We start from the raw sequence: 16,935 nt of genomic DNA, 5'->3' as shown, positions 1-16,935 counted from the left end.
CAACTTTTCCTCCATCAATTTTGCTAGTGGACCTTAATCATTGGGCCTATTTTTTGTAAAGTAAATTCAAGCCCAATGAATTTTAATTAATTCTAATTTTAAAAAATTCATTTAATTCATCCCACTAGGTATTTAATCCAATTAAATATTCAAGATCAAATTGTCTCTTATTAATTAATGAAATCCAATTCATTAAATTAATAAAGACAAGCAAAATTTCAATTAATGTAATTAGTTTAAACTTGGGCTATCCATCCAACGTACCCTCATGTGTGAGTAATCGAAAGAGCTAATTATGACCAAACTAACACTTTCCAAAATGTAGTTCTTTGGTCAACTTTTCCTCCATCAATTTTGCTAGTGGACCTTAATCATTGGGCCTATTTTTTGTAAAGTAAATTCAAGCCCAATGAATTTTAATTAATTCTAATTTTAAAAAATTCATTTAATTCATCCCACTAGGTATTTAATCCAATTAAATATTCAAGATCAAATTGTCTCTTATTAATTAATGAAATCCAATTCATTAAATTAATAAAGACAAGCACAATTTTAATTAATGAAATTAGTTTAAACTTGGGCTATCCATCCAATGTACCCTCATGTGTTACATCTTATGGAATTAATTCCAAATTAGCTCCTTATTCTTTCTTGGTTATTCTTTCAAGAAAGTCAGTTACCATGGATGGTCGTCTAGCAACGGTCCATGGCACTAGAGACTAGATGAATTTTCGTGCGAACATTTATGTTCCCAAGTCCGTGTACGGTCCTTTCGTCTATCATCTCCCAGGCTTCGTTGAGGGCATGGAATTAGGTGTCAGTTCCCATCTTGGACTAGGCATATATGCTTAATACTTGATATTGCATTACGCCAAGTTTCTTGACATAGGAACCTCCTTTTCCTATTCGATCAACGATTGTGGCTAGAGATTCATAAGACATGAATGCATCTTCAAGTGAATAGGAGATACCTCTATCACATACTGATAGGGGATGGATCCTCTTCTTGGAACTCATATACTTCGACACTTGATAAAGCTTATGATGATCACGTTTGTGACACAATCACCTCTTGCACAGATCCAAGATACAATCATCGTATGTACGTGACTACCGTGATTCCTCAAGTTTGAGGACTACTCCCTTACTATCCGAGCCAATGACTCAAGTATACTGACCAAGCCTCTAAGGCTTCCATATGACGATCCCCACGAGTCAGTTAAGTCAGTTCAGTTAGTTGATCGCCTTGTCAACTAATCCACTGAAATTGCATAGACGTCCAACGTCTGTCGCCGATTAAATGCAGCACTTATCAAATGAATGCAATACTGAGTGCATGTCTCTGTAGGGCTCTCGATGCCTAGTCTTGAGGTCCTTGACTTGGAACGTTTCAGACCAACCCTCAAAAGTTAGTTTCATAGCCGCCATCCAATGTGCAACCGAACTACATGGGTTATTGAGTGGTCTGTGGCCATCTGTTGTGATGTCAAAGTAGTGGTTGACGTATAACAAACACATGTGCTAAAGTCGAATACTTACCATATTCGTCGGAACAATAATGATTAAATAAATATTGCTAGAATGGTTCTCAAAATCGCCAATCTAATTGGCTTTTGGTCACCTTTTCCAACAGTTCAATTACTAATAAATTGATTAAAAATTTAAGTATGGTTGCATCAACTACAAGTGAATACGTTTCGATACAATTAATTTATGGCATTTGAATAAAGCCTTGGTCTACAAGTCTTGCCTTGTACCTTACAACTTCATTTCATTCATTTCTTTTTCGTACAAACAACCACTTATAGCCAACTGGCTTGAACATCTTGCGGTGCTGGAGTAATATGTCCAAATACTTCTCGCTAATTTTTAATTTTTTCAATTATTTAAGTGTTAGCATTCCTCTATAGTTTGAGGATCATTTTCATTTTCATCCATGATTTCGATAGCTACAAAATAGGCAAAAATCTCATTCATTTCAATTTCTATTCGAGGGTAAATTTCATTTTTGGTCCAATAAGTGGACTCGTTTTCAATTTTGGTCCACAAGGTTCTCAAACTTTCAATCCTTCCACAGTGACAAAGAACTTCTGCATTTGCATCCGTGCTTTTTACTTTTTTCCTACTAAATGGAAGAGATAAGAAAACAAATTAGCTATTTGTATACGGTAGAAGAAGAAATAAACCTTTCCCACTAAATTTTCATTTATCAGTACATTTTCCCTCCAAATTTGTACCCACCTAACGAAAAAATAATCTGACATTAGCAACTTAATGATTGCCCCTCTTGTGTCCTGACATTGGAAAAGAAATGCACATATTGGATGGAATGTGTAAATCATCTATAGTATGGGACCAAAACTAAAAATAGGTCCATTTATGCGACCAAAAATGCAATTTATCCTCTTTACGGTAGTAACCTAAACTGTGTAAGCATAATTAATAGACATCTCGTAATTGACCTCGAGATCTTGGTCGTTACATTTAGATAAATCATTACTGGTGGTCACATTAGCATTGTGATTAATAGAGGCGGCATGCTCCTTTCTCTTTCGAGGATTTGCTTCTTTAGAGCCAAGTGTTCTAACACGCTTTGTGATTTACTCAAATATTATGTGTAACCTTGTTCCTTCAGGTAATAATATATATGTTCTTCCGAAGCGCTCAATAAAATTAGTAACTCTTGAAATAGTATTCACAATTGGTCTTGTCATTAACAAGTTTGATAAAAAAACTCTTGTGTCTTAGAATGGTATGTGTAGTGGCACTATCAAGAAAACAATGCTCCTTGCCACTGAGAATTGTAATGGGGTACAATATGAGAAAATTGTAACAAATGGAAAGAAATTGGAAAGGCCCTAACTAGTATCTTAAGCTAGCCTGTAAAACCAAAAATCTTGCGGATCCCATCTTTTCTGCTATTATCGGATCCTAGTTCTTGTGCTCTGCCAACCACCTTTATGGGTGGGATTTTGCTAGAGCACATCATCACACCATAAAAAAGGCAGGATTTGGCACGGTCAAGACAACCGTTCCTAAACCCCTTCCATCTTGGAACGATCTTTGGAACACATAATGAATGGATATTAAAAGATGATGTCATGATCTATATTTTTTTTGGGTTATAATTTTTGAACAGGCAAACCGTTCCAACATAAGTCCCAGACAAATTGCTTATTAATTTTTCAGTTTCGAGTATCAATTTTAACTTCGTCACTACTTTAAGTTTTTCAATTTTAATAAAAAACTGGAGTTGTGTATAAAGAATTTTGTAAAGAAAAATGGTTGATTACAATAAAAAAATATTTACAGATTGATGAACTCTTTAAGTAATTTTCATAAATACTGCCTCTTTTTTTTTTAGAAAATAATTTATTGTTTTATTGTATTCATAGATAGCATCAATATATACATTTCTTTCTAAAAATGCTTTTTGTCTAAGTATTACAGTAATATTAAGTAAAGACAAACCAACAAAAAAGAAATTAACAGGAAAATATTATGAGAAAAAGACAGAACGTAACTTTTGAGGCTTTTGCTATCCCCTGTCGAGCTTTGTTGTTTGAAACACTCACATATATACACACAACATTTACTCACACTCTGTCACTCAACCACTCACACTTCAGATTTGCTCACGCCTTTTCTCCTCAACATACTCACTGCAAAACAATGTTCACGTCCATAAAGTACTACGCTTAGGGAGCCTTAGGAACGTTACATCTGATTCCTTCGTTAGCCAAGAAATGGCAGAAAACTCCATGAATGTAAGATGAATTCTATCCGGGCAACTCAATTATTCCTTTTCTCAAGCATTTGATTCTATCTTTTTCCTACTTTAATTCTTTTTTTTTTGAATGATTTGTTAATTCTTCATCGTTGTATAATTTCCCAACAAAATTCTTCAAGAACATACACTAAAGATTTTGGCCAGATTATTTCATCCGACCCAAATTCAAATTCATTTTGTGAGATTCCGATGATGTGCGATCATCAGATCCCATCTCATGTGCTCTGCCGGCAAGATTAATGGAGCCGTAGGTACAGATTTAATTATTTTTCTTTTTGTTTTTAATTAATTTCTTTTCCTATCAAAGTTTAAAAAAATAAATATTTAATTTTTGAATATATTAAGAATTTTTTTTTCATAATTAGGGTTCAACAAGAAATTCAACTTTGTTATTTGATAAATGTTTTAAAATAAATTCATGTGAAACCTATTCTTGAGGCTATATAAATCGTGCTCAAGAAAGCTTGTCTTTTCTTTTTTACCTTAAATTTTAATATATTTTCTTACCATGACCAGTAGCTGTAGTGACTAAACTCATTTTTGAAAACACTAATTTTGATACCTTAAATTTAGCACAAAACGGGGGATGAAGAGAAAGTGTAATAGCAGTGGTGATGACCTGGCTTAGGCTCAAACCAAACCTGATTATGCCTGTTTTCTTTTCTTTCTTTTTTAATGAAGATGAGATACTTTTTTGAACAAACTTAAAAAATTTATGGTTTTATTTTTAAATAAATATCATAAATTAAACCAAACAAAAAATCAAAACTTCAAGAAAATAAAGTTGCTAAGACCGCATAAAGAACTTAATAACAATTTAACCAACCAGCTACAAATAATAAACTTAAATAATGGCAAGCCCAAAAAAGATTTAAAATACATTTTAAAAAATTAACTATGAGTTTTAGTGAATTGTTGTACTAATATAGAAGTAGAAGAATAAAGGCAACACTTTTTAGAGCTTCAAAAGTATAAAAAATATGGAATAGTTAAGCTACAAGAATAAAATAAAACTTATATGTTATATATTATTAAACAAAAAGAAGTGGCTCGATTAGGTCGCCCGCTAACTCGACCTAGGGTTAGGAGTTCATAAGTCATTGGGTTGGGCCTATCCCAAGTATTGATACTTGGAATCAGCCCAGAATTGGCCTGGATTGGACGAACCGACTTTTTTTCAATGGGTAAATCAGATCCTAGGTCGAGTTCCTCTTGAGCCCGATTCTTTAGGCATCTTGATCAGTGACTAGAAACCATGTGTTTAGTCCATGACCATTGAATTAGCATTAATTTGGTGGAAGTTTCTCATTTACAAGATATAATGTGAAATTCCTATGACCAATAAAACTAAAATAATAGTAATTCCTTATATATGCAAATCATTTGAAGATTAGAAATCCATTTGCTATTACGATTTATTGATTCCAAGTACTGAAGTAATCTTTATCTCATCTTATTAATTTGTATTCTAAAATTTAATTATTTTCTTGGTAATTTTTTATTTATTTTTTAATCTACATATAACACTTTGTTTGTAGAAAGCTTAAGCAATCATTTTACTTATCTCTAGCCCCTCACGCACTAAAAAAAGGAAACAAGATTAGATATTAGTGTGCAATCACGTCCACTTTTGGGTAAATTACATTTTTGGTCCCATAAGTGGACTCCATTCCAATTTTAGTCCCATACTAAGGGCAATTTGCACATTTGGTCCCGTAAGTGGATTTTTTTTCCAATTTCAGTCCCGGTTGGGGATTTTCGTTAAAACTTAACGACAGCTGCTGAAATCCGTTAGATGCTGTTAAATATGGAGGGAAAACATGTAGAATTGGAGGGAAAGCATGGAGAATTGGAGGAAAAATCAACAACTTGATGGAAATTACACTATACCCTCTTCCTTCTATTTAAATTTCATTTCTTCATTTCTCTCTTGCATTTAGTAGAAAAAAATCTCACAAAATATGGCTGGTAATAGAGAAAATTTTTGTCATTGTGGAAGGCTTGCGATTTTGAAAATCTCATGGACCGACAACAACCCAGGTAGGAGGTTTTTTGAGTGTACGAAAAAAGAAGCGGATGTGGTTTTTTTCGTTTGGAAGATCCGCCGATGTGTGCAAGGGCAAAGGTTATCATACCCGGATTGCTTCGAAAACTTAATAGAATGGAGGACAAAATTGCACAGATGCAACGAAGACAAACTGTTTTAGTTTACTTTTTGGTTGTATCTTGGCTTATGGTGTTGTTGAAATATTGCTTTGGTTAAGTCTTTGTCAATTTTCTTTGGAGTATATTTTTCAATTTTTCATGTATTCGGCAATATTAGGTTGCTATTTTAGGATATGTAATCTGTATTTTTTACTCTATTATTATGTTGTAATTGGCAATATGTAATTTTGTACGTAATATTATGTTATGATTAATATTCAATCTTCAACCAAAAAACCTGAGCATTCAAGTGGAAAAATATTGAAAAACGGCCTGTAAAATACTGTAAAAATACAACAATCAACCAAAGACAAAGAAAAATATAGAACACAGAGATGCAAGATGCAAGAAATGCCCTGTCTACATGCTTTCTCTCCATATTTAACAGCACCTAACGGATTTCAGCAGCTGCCGTTAAGTTTTAACGAAAATCCCCATCCGGGACTGAAATTGAAAAAAAAATCCACTTACGGGACCAAGTGTGCGAATTGCCCTTAGTATGGGACTAAAATTGGAATCGGGTCCACTTATGGGACCAAAAATGTAATTTACCCTCCACTTTTGCTATTATGCACTTTTACGTTTCTTTATCTAAAAAATGTGATATTATAATTTATAAAATAAACTCATCTATTCTACTAGCATACATATGTATGGCAGGTTGAAGTAGGGGAAAGGGACATGTATCACAAAATTGTACAAGAAAATGAGGACAAGTTGGACGTAAGGCTGAAGTCCATCTCCAACAAGACGTGGACCCTCTACCGGAAATTGTTGAGACAATAAAAATCCAATCTAGATACAAGTTATCCCTACAGGAATGACTAGAGGGTTGCATATTACAAAAGAGAAAGCGCAATGCCTCAAATGCAAGTGATAAGGTAATAATTGTTTATTACTTTACCTAAATAATTTGTAAATTTTTGAGTTATGCAAAATTATTGTAATATAACTAACATTATTTGGTAATACTATATTCATGATACAGTCTCTCAAAACTACCGCTCTTTAAAGGACGTTGCAACTTTTATACTATATAGTTGTCGAAGGAATGATTTAGTGCTGGAACAGGTTAATTCAAAACTTTTGGAAATTTAAAAAAAAAATCTTAATTTTGATATAATTTTTTTAAAAATTTTATACATTTATGAAATTGTAAAAAATTTCATAATTTTTGGTAATTTTAATAATTTTCTGTAAATTTTTTAAAATTTTAATTGTTTTTTGTAAATTTTATGTAATTCTCCAAAATTCATAATTTTTTTGGTAATTTTAAAATTTTCTCTTAATTTTGGGTTATTTTTAAAAATTTTCTGTCCATTTTTAGTTAATTTTAAAAAATTCTGTAAAAAAATTATTTTATGCAATTTTTGAAATTATAGAAATATATAGTTGTATGAGAATTTCTGCAATTATAGAAATTTATTTTATGGAATTTATGTAATTCTGGAAAGTTTGTGTATGTTTTCGGAATTAATTGTATAGTTGTGTAATTTATGCAATTATTGTGAAATTTAGTAATTGTATAGTGTGTATTTGTGCAATTTAATCATGTAACGTTCTATAATTAATGCAATTCCTTTGTGTATTATATCATATTGCTTAATTATTTTGTGAAATTTATTGTATAGATGTGCAATTTATTTTATAAATAGGCTAATTTTTACATCATAATGTAAATAAGCAAAAAAAGTTAGATGAATATATAATCTCAATACTAACATTATTTAAATAATAATGTAAATTATAAAAAGTATTGGACGAATATTTTCAAATAAAATATCTTTACATCATAATGTAAACAATCACAAAAATTAGACCAATAGTTAATCTCAATAATAACATTATTTAAATAATAATGTAAATAATAAAAAAATTAGATCAATATTTCCAATAATAACAATTTTAAATAGTAATGTAAATAATCACAAAAATTACACCAATATTCCTAATAATAACATTTTTACATAATAATGTCAATAAATAAAAAAACTAGACCAATTTTTCCAATATTAACATGTTTATATAATAATATCAATAATCACAAAAAAAATAGGCTAATATTCCTAGTAATAACATTATTTACATAAAAATGTCAAATATCGTAAAATTAGAATATATTCCCAACAATAACATTTTTACATAATAATGTCGATAATCCAAAAATTAGACCAATAATTCCAATAATAATGTTATTAACAGAATAATGTCAACAATAACAATATCAATGTAATATTTCAAATTAAAATACAATTACATAATCAATAGAAATAGAAAACAAATAGAGGATAATATTTGCAATAATTAATGATTATTTAAAAATGTATAGTTCTTTGGTAACTGCGTACAAACACATCACGCATGGTTTTTTTATTTAGCCCATTAATTGAATTTTGTCAGTAGAAGTTGTTATGTTCATCTATCTTCATCTGTCAATAAAAGATAATGTTGATAGATTAAAATGGATAAATATAACGAATACTACAATAAAAAGTTCATGTGATAGGCTAAGCAAGCATAAGGAAATACTTGGCTCGTTGGTATATGTGTACAAGAGAATTATACATTTTTTAAGAATTAATGAGTACAATAATCATAATTTCATGATAATATATTCAATGTGCAAGAATTAGTATATTCTTTTTTATTTATACATATTAATGTCAATATTCGTAAAATTTAGACTAATACTTCTCAATAATTTGTTTAGATCATGTTTAGTGGTACGCCTCCTGTACCACGTGATTGAGGACGTGGTCGTGGTCGTGGCTCGCACCATAGGCGAAGCAGCTCTTCGACCACCCACACCACCTGACACGACCGCACCGTCCACCGCCCCACAGACTCCAGATGATGCTGGAGCATCTGGAACTACACAGGCAGCTGATGAGACGATATAGCAGTCTGCCACCTCGGTGGCTGCTCCACCACTACCATCGGTCCCCCATCATCAGCGAGCTCAGTACATCAGCCTTGATGATGCAAGATAAATTTGTTTATCAATTTTTTTAGTATTATTTTATATTGAAAATGTCTAATATAGCATGTAATTTTAAATTTGACAACCGCTTTCATGAGCACATCAATACAGTCATGACGGGGACATTTTCCCCACCCGTCGCCATGTTTGAGGTTGGTGCCGCCAGAGTACCAATATTTCTGGTTTGAGAGCATGAAGGTAATCAATTTCAAATTAATTTGATTTTATTTGATAATCTAATTATTTAATGAATTTTACTAATATTTTATTTAATGTTATTATTGTAGATGATCTACTGGTGGCACTGTGACGATGAGTCAATGTTCTTGGTCTTCCACAAGTTGGCCTTTAAGTATATGTGGAAGATACTATCTGTCTCCCTGTCCAGCCTGGTCAGGCCACTCTGGCTGGCCAACAAGGTCTGGCTCCAACTGTAGACGTACTGGGCCAGCATAGACTTCCAGCGACAGTCCTCAAAGAATAAGCCAAACCGTGCGACGAACTCTATGGTGTCCTCAATTGTGTATCAGGAGGAAGGGGTCTTCCTCTATCAACATGCACAAGAGGAAGTTGGTAAGTAAATAATAGTATTTTAAATGCTTTATCATTATTTTATAAATAAGATGCAAAATGGTTTTTCTTCTACAGGAGGTAAAGGTCGGTCGCCCCCTAAGCAGATGGAATTAATGGAGAAGTGCTACAAGAAAAAAGTGGACGGCGGCTGGAGCAGGCCGAGGGCGTTGAAGGTGGCAATAAGTAGGCACAATATTAATATTATTTTGCAGGAGACGTTGTAGAAGCTGCTAGAGGATAGTCAGACTTAGAGGGTTGGATATTCCAGAAGATGCTTTATTTTTTGTAGTATCCAACCCTCTACTCTTTGTTATTCTTTTAGCTTTTTTAAGGGTCTATTATACATATATATGTATGTATATATATATGGATTAATGGATTCAAAAGTGTCAATTGATTTTTCTTTTCAAAATATTTGAAAGTGATATGTTCTATGGTGGCAAAGAATCAAATAAATTCGTGCAAAAAATTCTTACACACATTAGTTTATCTGTACAACTTTAATATAGTTTCAATTCAATTTCAAACTTAAATTACTAGACTGCAGTTCCTAAATAAAATCCAATCCTCAAAGTGTAATAATCACTAAAATTATGAATCAAGTAAGTGACATTACTCTATACCTATCTTTATGTACCAAACCATTAATTACATTTTTCAGATTAAAACACACCTACCACATATATTTCTTTCAAATATCCAGCCTTTGAAACTAAATTTCAATAGATCCTTTGTAAAAACTTGAATGGAAAGGATAAAGAAAGGTGTAGAAATCATTATTGAAAGGTTCAGATCGAATTCTTGAAGAAAACTATATAACTTGCAAAAGATATTTCTGCTCTATTTCTTGCTCTGTTACACAAACGTTTATATAGAATTTGAATTTCTAACTTCCAAAACTGTCATACTTGCCACTAATAAAAACGTTACAGCAATGAAATAACACTTGCGACTTCTATTTTACTGCTACAACTTAATAAAGTCGCATATACTACTAATAAAGGCGCGAAACCTTTTTACGTTTCTTCATCACATTTGCAGGTCTGTTGCTCATTTGACAGAAGAAGAAGAAGTTCATACTCTGCAGCAATGTTGTGTTCTTCTTGATGTATTTTAACATGCCCTCCTCAAGTGAAGCTTGTTGAGATACTAACAAGATTCTACTTGGAGATAAGAAACATGAACCTTGGCCCTGGTAAGGTTTTAGTAAACACATCTGCCGGTTGAACCTTGGAGGAAATATGCATAGGATTAATAAATCCCTGTTCGTATTTTTCTCTTATCAAGTGGCAATCAATCTCAATGTGTTTGGTTCTTTCATGGAAAATCGGATTAGCTGTGATGTATAATGCAGCCTAGTTGTCACAATAAAACTTGATAGGTGTAGGAGGGATGATTTTGAAATCCTGCAGCAAGTTGAAAATCCATATGAGTTCACATGTGGTTGTCCCCATACTCCTATATTCTACTTCAACTGATGATCTTGACACGGTTGTTTGCTTTTTAGTTTTCCAGGAAATGAATGATCCTCCCAGAAATACACAATATCTAGTGAGTGATTTCCTTGAGTCCTTGCAACTTGCCCAATCTGCATCGCAGAATGCCTTAAGTTCAAAGCTGTCATCTGTGTTTAGTTGCAGTCCTCTGTTCATGGTTGTTTTGAGATATCTAACCAGGTGAAGTGTTGCATTCCAGTGTGCCTTACATGGGAATTGCATGTATTGACTTAGTTGTTGTATCCCATGACAAATATCTGGCCTGGTAAATCCTAAGTATAGCAATCTTCCTAGTAAACTCCTGAAACTTTCAGGATTTTCCAATTGTTCTTCTTGTGAGCTGCTGAGTTTTATTCCCATAGGTAAAGGTGTACTTGTTGCCTTTGCTTCTGATAGCCCAGCATCATCAATTATATCCTTGATATACTTTGTTTGAGATATGACAATGCCCGTTTTTGACCTGTAGATTTCAACACCAAGGAAAAATTTGGCTTCTCCCAGATTTTTTATAGTGAATAGATTATGCAGGTAATTTTTTATTTCAGAGATAGTATCTTTACATGGTCCTACTAACAAAACATCATCTACATATACTAGTAGACAAAAGAAACCTTTTTTAGTTTGTTTATTAAATAGACAATGATCAAGCTTAGATTGATTGAAGCCATATTTTTCTAATTGTAAAGTTAATTCTTGATTCCATTGTCTAGAGGCTTGCTTAAGACCATACAAAGATTTCTTTAACTTACAAACATGATCTTTAGGAACAGAATAACCCTCAGGGGGTAACATGTAAATTTCTTCATCCAAAAATCTATGTAAGAATGCATTATTAATATCTAGTTGGTGTAGATGCCAATGATATTTTGCAACTATAGCAAGTAGGGTTCTAATTGTGACTGCTTTAGCCACAGGAGAAAAACTATCTAGATAATCTATCCCTTCTATCTGGTTGTATCCCTTGGCTACAAGCCTAGCCTTATATCTATCTATAGTCCCATCTTGTTTAAGTTTTAATTTGTATACCCATTTACATCCTATAGCTCTTTTTTCTTTTGGAAGCACAGTAATTTCCCATGTTTGATTATCTTCTAAGGCCTTAATCTCATTATTCATTGCATCAACCCAATTTTTTGTTTTAATGGCGTCATTGAAATTCTTAGGCTCTGCAGGATTCTTAGCAGCAGTAAGAAGAGATTTATGCAGGTAAGGAGAATGCAAAACAACATGTATATCAGTTTTTGTTTGTACATGAGTGCATACATAATCATTGAACCTAATAGGTCTATTACTGTGTCTGTTTGATCTTCTAGGAACAGGTAAATGGTCAGCCTCATTTTCTTGTGTTTCATTAGTATTAATAACAGTGTTTGTTTCCATTATGTTTGTTTCTTGTTGATAGTCTATGTTATTATCAGACAGTATGTTAGGCAAAGAGCAGCCGATGGGATCAGTAGGTTGATTAGCAAAAGGAAAAACATTCTCATTAAGAATAACATCTCTAGATACTATCATAATCATAGACTTTATAACCCTTTTGATTAGGAGCATACAAGGAAAACACATTTTATACCTCTCAAATCAAAGTTAGACTTGTGTGGTTGATTATTAGCAGCAAACACATACATCCAAATGTTCTGAACAATGAATAATCTACAAGTTTGTTGAACAAGACTTCATAAGGGGTTTTCCATTTTAATATAGGGGTAGGTGTTCTGTTTTCATAAGGGGTTTTCCATTTTAATATAGGGGTAGGTGTTCTGTTTATTAAGAAGCTAGATGTTAGAACAGCCTTGAAACATTAGACCTCTTGCTACTTGTAACAGGTGTTTATGCTTTATTTCAACTACACCATTTTGTTGTGGAGTGTAAGTGCAAGTAGTTTTGTGGATTATTCCTTCTTCCTTGAAAAAACTTTGACATTGTTCACGTAAGAATTCAGGTCCATTATCACTTCTAATTGTTTTGATTCTTTTATTAAATTGGGTAAGAATCATCTTTTGGAAGTTCTTTAGCAATTCTAGAGCTGTGACTTATAATGCATAAGGTATGTCCATGTAGATCTCCACAGTCATCCACAATAGTTAACATATGAGTGCATCTAGATATTAACTACTCATTATAGGGGCCCCATAAATCAATATGTAAAAGATCAAAACATTCCTTTGAAAAAGAAGTGCTTAAAGAAAAAGGCAGCCTCTGCAGTTTTGCCTGTTGGCAAATTTCACAAGATGTAGCATGTTTGTCATTTTTACTAGACCAATGTGGATCAATATATTGTGAGATAAGTGGCCTAGCCTCTTATGCCAAGTTTCTACAGAAATATGTGAGGCACTAAGTCCAAAAGTACTAAAGCTACACGTAATATCCTTTATAATTTTGCTGTCAAAGGATTGTTTATTCAAAATGTAATGTTTCCCTATAAGAAGGGCCACTGCACTAGTATCCTTAGTCTTGTGGTCCTGCATCAGAGAATAAGAGTCAAGAAATTCAAATTTGATGTTAGATGATGCAGATAAACTACTAACAGACAACGGATTGAAATGTAAACTTGGGATATATAAGATGTTTTTCAAGATCAGTTTATCAGTAAGCTTCATGTCCCCCATACATATCACTTTATGTTCTGTTCCATCAGCAAGATGGATATATTTATTACCTATTTTAGTCCTTTTATTGGTTAGTAGTAGATCATTATTGCACATGTGAGTGGTGGTGCCACTATCTATTATCCAAGAAATTTCAGAACTGATGGTAAAGTGTTCAGTAATTTTACCTGAATAATGAACGTAGTTTCCATTAGTGAGTGCTAGTGTTTGAGGTTTGAATCCTCCTAGAATCTTGTGCAATTCAAACTTCAAGACATGAGCTATTGCTTTCTCATCAATCACCATGTTGGTTTCTTCCTTTATCTCTATGACAACAACAACTTTGTTGATTCCAGTAGCATTCTTCTTTCTTTGTTCCATTAAGTTCTTGTACCAGTCACGGTACTCATGGATCTCGAAACATACTTCCTTGAGGTGCGCTATCTTACCACACTCCTTGCATACTTGAGACCTCTTGTCAACAAAGTTTCTTTTCTTTTGAAAGGTTCTTGGAAATTCTTGTTTCTTGAAAGCTTGCATCGCCAAATTTTGAGATGCATACTGAGGTTCTGTATTTACTTCTTTCTATTTTTCAATTCTGAGTACAATGGAAAAGGCTTTGCTCACATTAGGATAGGGCTTCATCATAAGAATTTGACTCCTCACATGGTCGTAGGAGTCATTCAGCCCCATTAGGAACTGCATAAGTTGATCTAAGCTCTAGATATCTGCATTTTCCCTTCCTGCAGTACATGTGCAATTTGGAGTAGCTATAATGCAGGCTAATTCGTCCCATAACCTTTTTAATTTTGAAAAATATGTAGAGAGATTCGAAGAACCTTGTGACAGTGATGCAAGTTCCCTCTTTAGCCTATACTCCATTGGACCATTGCTTTGTCCGTATCTGTTTTCAAGTTCAGTCCATAGTTCTTTTGATGTTTTTGTGTACATGAAGCTCTCCACTATATCTCTTCAAATAGAATTCAAGATCCATGGGGTAACCATGCTGTCTACCTTAATCCACTGCTCGAATTCCTTTGTATTTCTTTCTGGTATTTCTGCATCTCTACTTATGAAACTCATCTTCGTTTTGGCTGTCAAAACCAATTTTATTGATCTGCTCCATGATAAGAAATTTGAGCCGTCCAAGAGGGTAGTGACTAAACTCTTTGAGGGTATGACATCAAGATCTTCTGGGATGCAGGATTGTCACTGGGATGCAGTTTGAGGGTATCAAGATCTTCTGCCATTCTTGATTTTCTTTATGAATCTTGTGGTCAAGATTTTCTTTGTTTGAACTAATCAGAGACCATTAAAATTCGCTCTGGTACCATGTAAAAACTTGAATGGAAAGGATAAAGAAAGGTGTAGAAATCATTATTGAAAGTTGGAGATCAAATTCTTGAAGAAAACTGTATAACTTGCGGAAGATATTTCAGCTCTGTTTCTTGCTTCTTATGTAGGTAGATGTTATATAAATGTTTATATAGAATTTCAAGTTGTAACTTCCATAACTGTCATACTTGCCAATAATAAAAACGGTACAGCAATGAAATAACACTTGTGACTTCTATTTTAATGCTACAACTTAATAAAGTCGCATATACTACAAATAAAGGCGCGAACCCCTTTTAACGTTTCTTCATCACATTTGCAGGTTTGTTGCTCGTTTGATAGAAGAAGAAGAAGTTCATACTCTGCAGCAATGTTGTGTTCTTCTTTATGTATTTCAACATCCTTAGTTAAAAGTATTGTCAAATTTCAATAAATGCAAAATGATTGAACATGCAAGAAAGGTATACATGATTAATTTTTCAGTTTTGAGTATCAATTTTAACTCCATGACTACTTTAAGTTTTTGAATTTTACTCAAAAACAGGAGTTGTATATAAAGAATTTTGTAAAGACAAATGGTTGATTACAATACAACAATATGTACAGATTGATGAACTATTTAATTAATTTTCATAAATACTGTCTCTTTTTTCTTTGCCTTTTCTGGACGAATCTAATGTAGAAAATAATTTTTTGTATTATTGTATTCATACATACACACACAACATTTACTCATACTCAGTCACTCAATCACTCACACTTCAGATTTGCTCACGCCTTTTCTCCCTTAACACACTGACTGCAAAACACTGTTCAAGTGCCTAAAGTACTATGCTCAGAGAGCCCTAGGAACGTTACATCTGATTCCTTTGTTAGCCAATAAATGGCGGAAAACTCCATAAATGTAAGATGAATTCTATCCGGGCAACTCCATTATTCCTTTTCTCAAGCATTTTATTCTTTCTTTTTCCTTCTTTAATTCTTTTTTTTTTTTGCATGATTTGTTAATTCGTCATCGTTGTATAATTTGCCAATAAAATTCTTCAAGAACATGCACTAAAGATTTTGGCCAGATTATTTCATCCGACTTGTGAAGATTCTGGTGATGTGCTATCCTCAGATCCCATCTCTTGTGCTCTGCCGGCAAGATTAATGGAGCCTCATTTACACATTTGATTATTTTTCATTTTGTTTCTCCAATTTGTTTTTAATTAATTTCTTTTCCTATCAAAGTTTAAAAAATAAGTATTTAATTTTTGAATATATTAAGAATTTTTTTTCTATAATTAGGATTCAACAAGAAATTCAACTTTGTTATTTGATAAATGTTTGAAAATAAATTCATGTGGATCTGAGGATTCATTCAAGAATGGATTCCCCATGAATTTATTTTCAAACATTTATCAAATTCATGTGCCTGTTTTCTTTTCTTTCTTTTTCAATGAAGATGATATACTCTTTTGAACAAACTTAAATAATTTATGCTTTTATTTTAAATAAATAAATCATAAATTAAATCAAACAAAAAATTAAAACTTAAAAAAAAAAGTAGCTAAGACCGCATACAGAATTTAATAACAAATTTAACCAACCAGCTAGAAATAATAAACTTAAATAATGTCAAGCCCAAAAACTATTTAAAATACTTTATTAAAAAATTAACAATGAGTTTTAGTGAATTGTTATAAACTTTTTAGAGTTTCAAAAGTATAAAAAATATAGAATAGTTAAGCTACAAGAATAAAATAAAACTTGGCAAAATTTCACTTTTGGTCCCACTAGATAGGGTCATTCTCACTTTTGGTCCCGCGCTTTTGGTGCTCAACACTTATAGTCCCAAAACCCTAATTTTTTAACACTTTTAGTCCCGGGCCGTTAAAAATTGACGGAAACGGCACGTGACTGTCACGTGCCGTTAGTCTGTTGCAAGATTGGCGCTAAAAACAAACTGCAATGCTTGTGTACAGT

This window comes from Sesamum indicum, linkage group LG3 (assembly GCF_000512975.1).
Source record: "Sesamum indicum cultivar Zhongzhi No. 13 linkage group LG3, S_indicum_v1.0, whole genome shotgun sequence".
NCBI lineage: Eukaryota > Viridiplantae > Streptophyta > Magnoliopsida > Lamiales > Pedaliaceae > Sesamum > Sesamum indicum.
Note: the sequence above shows the minus strand (reverse complement) of the source record.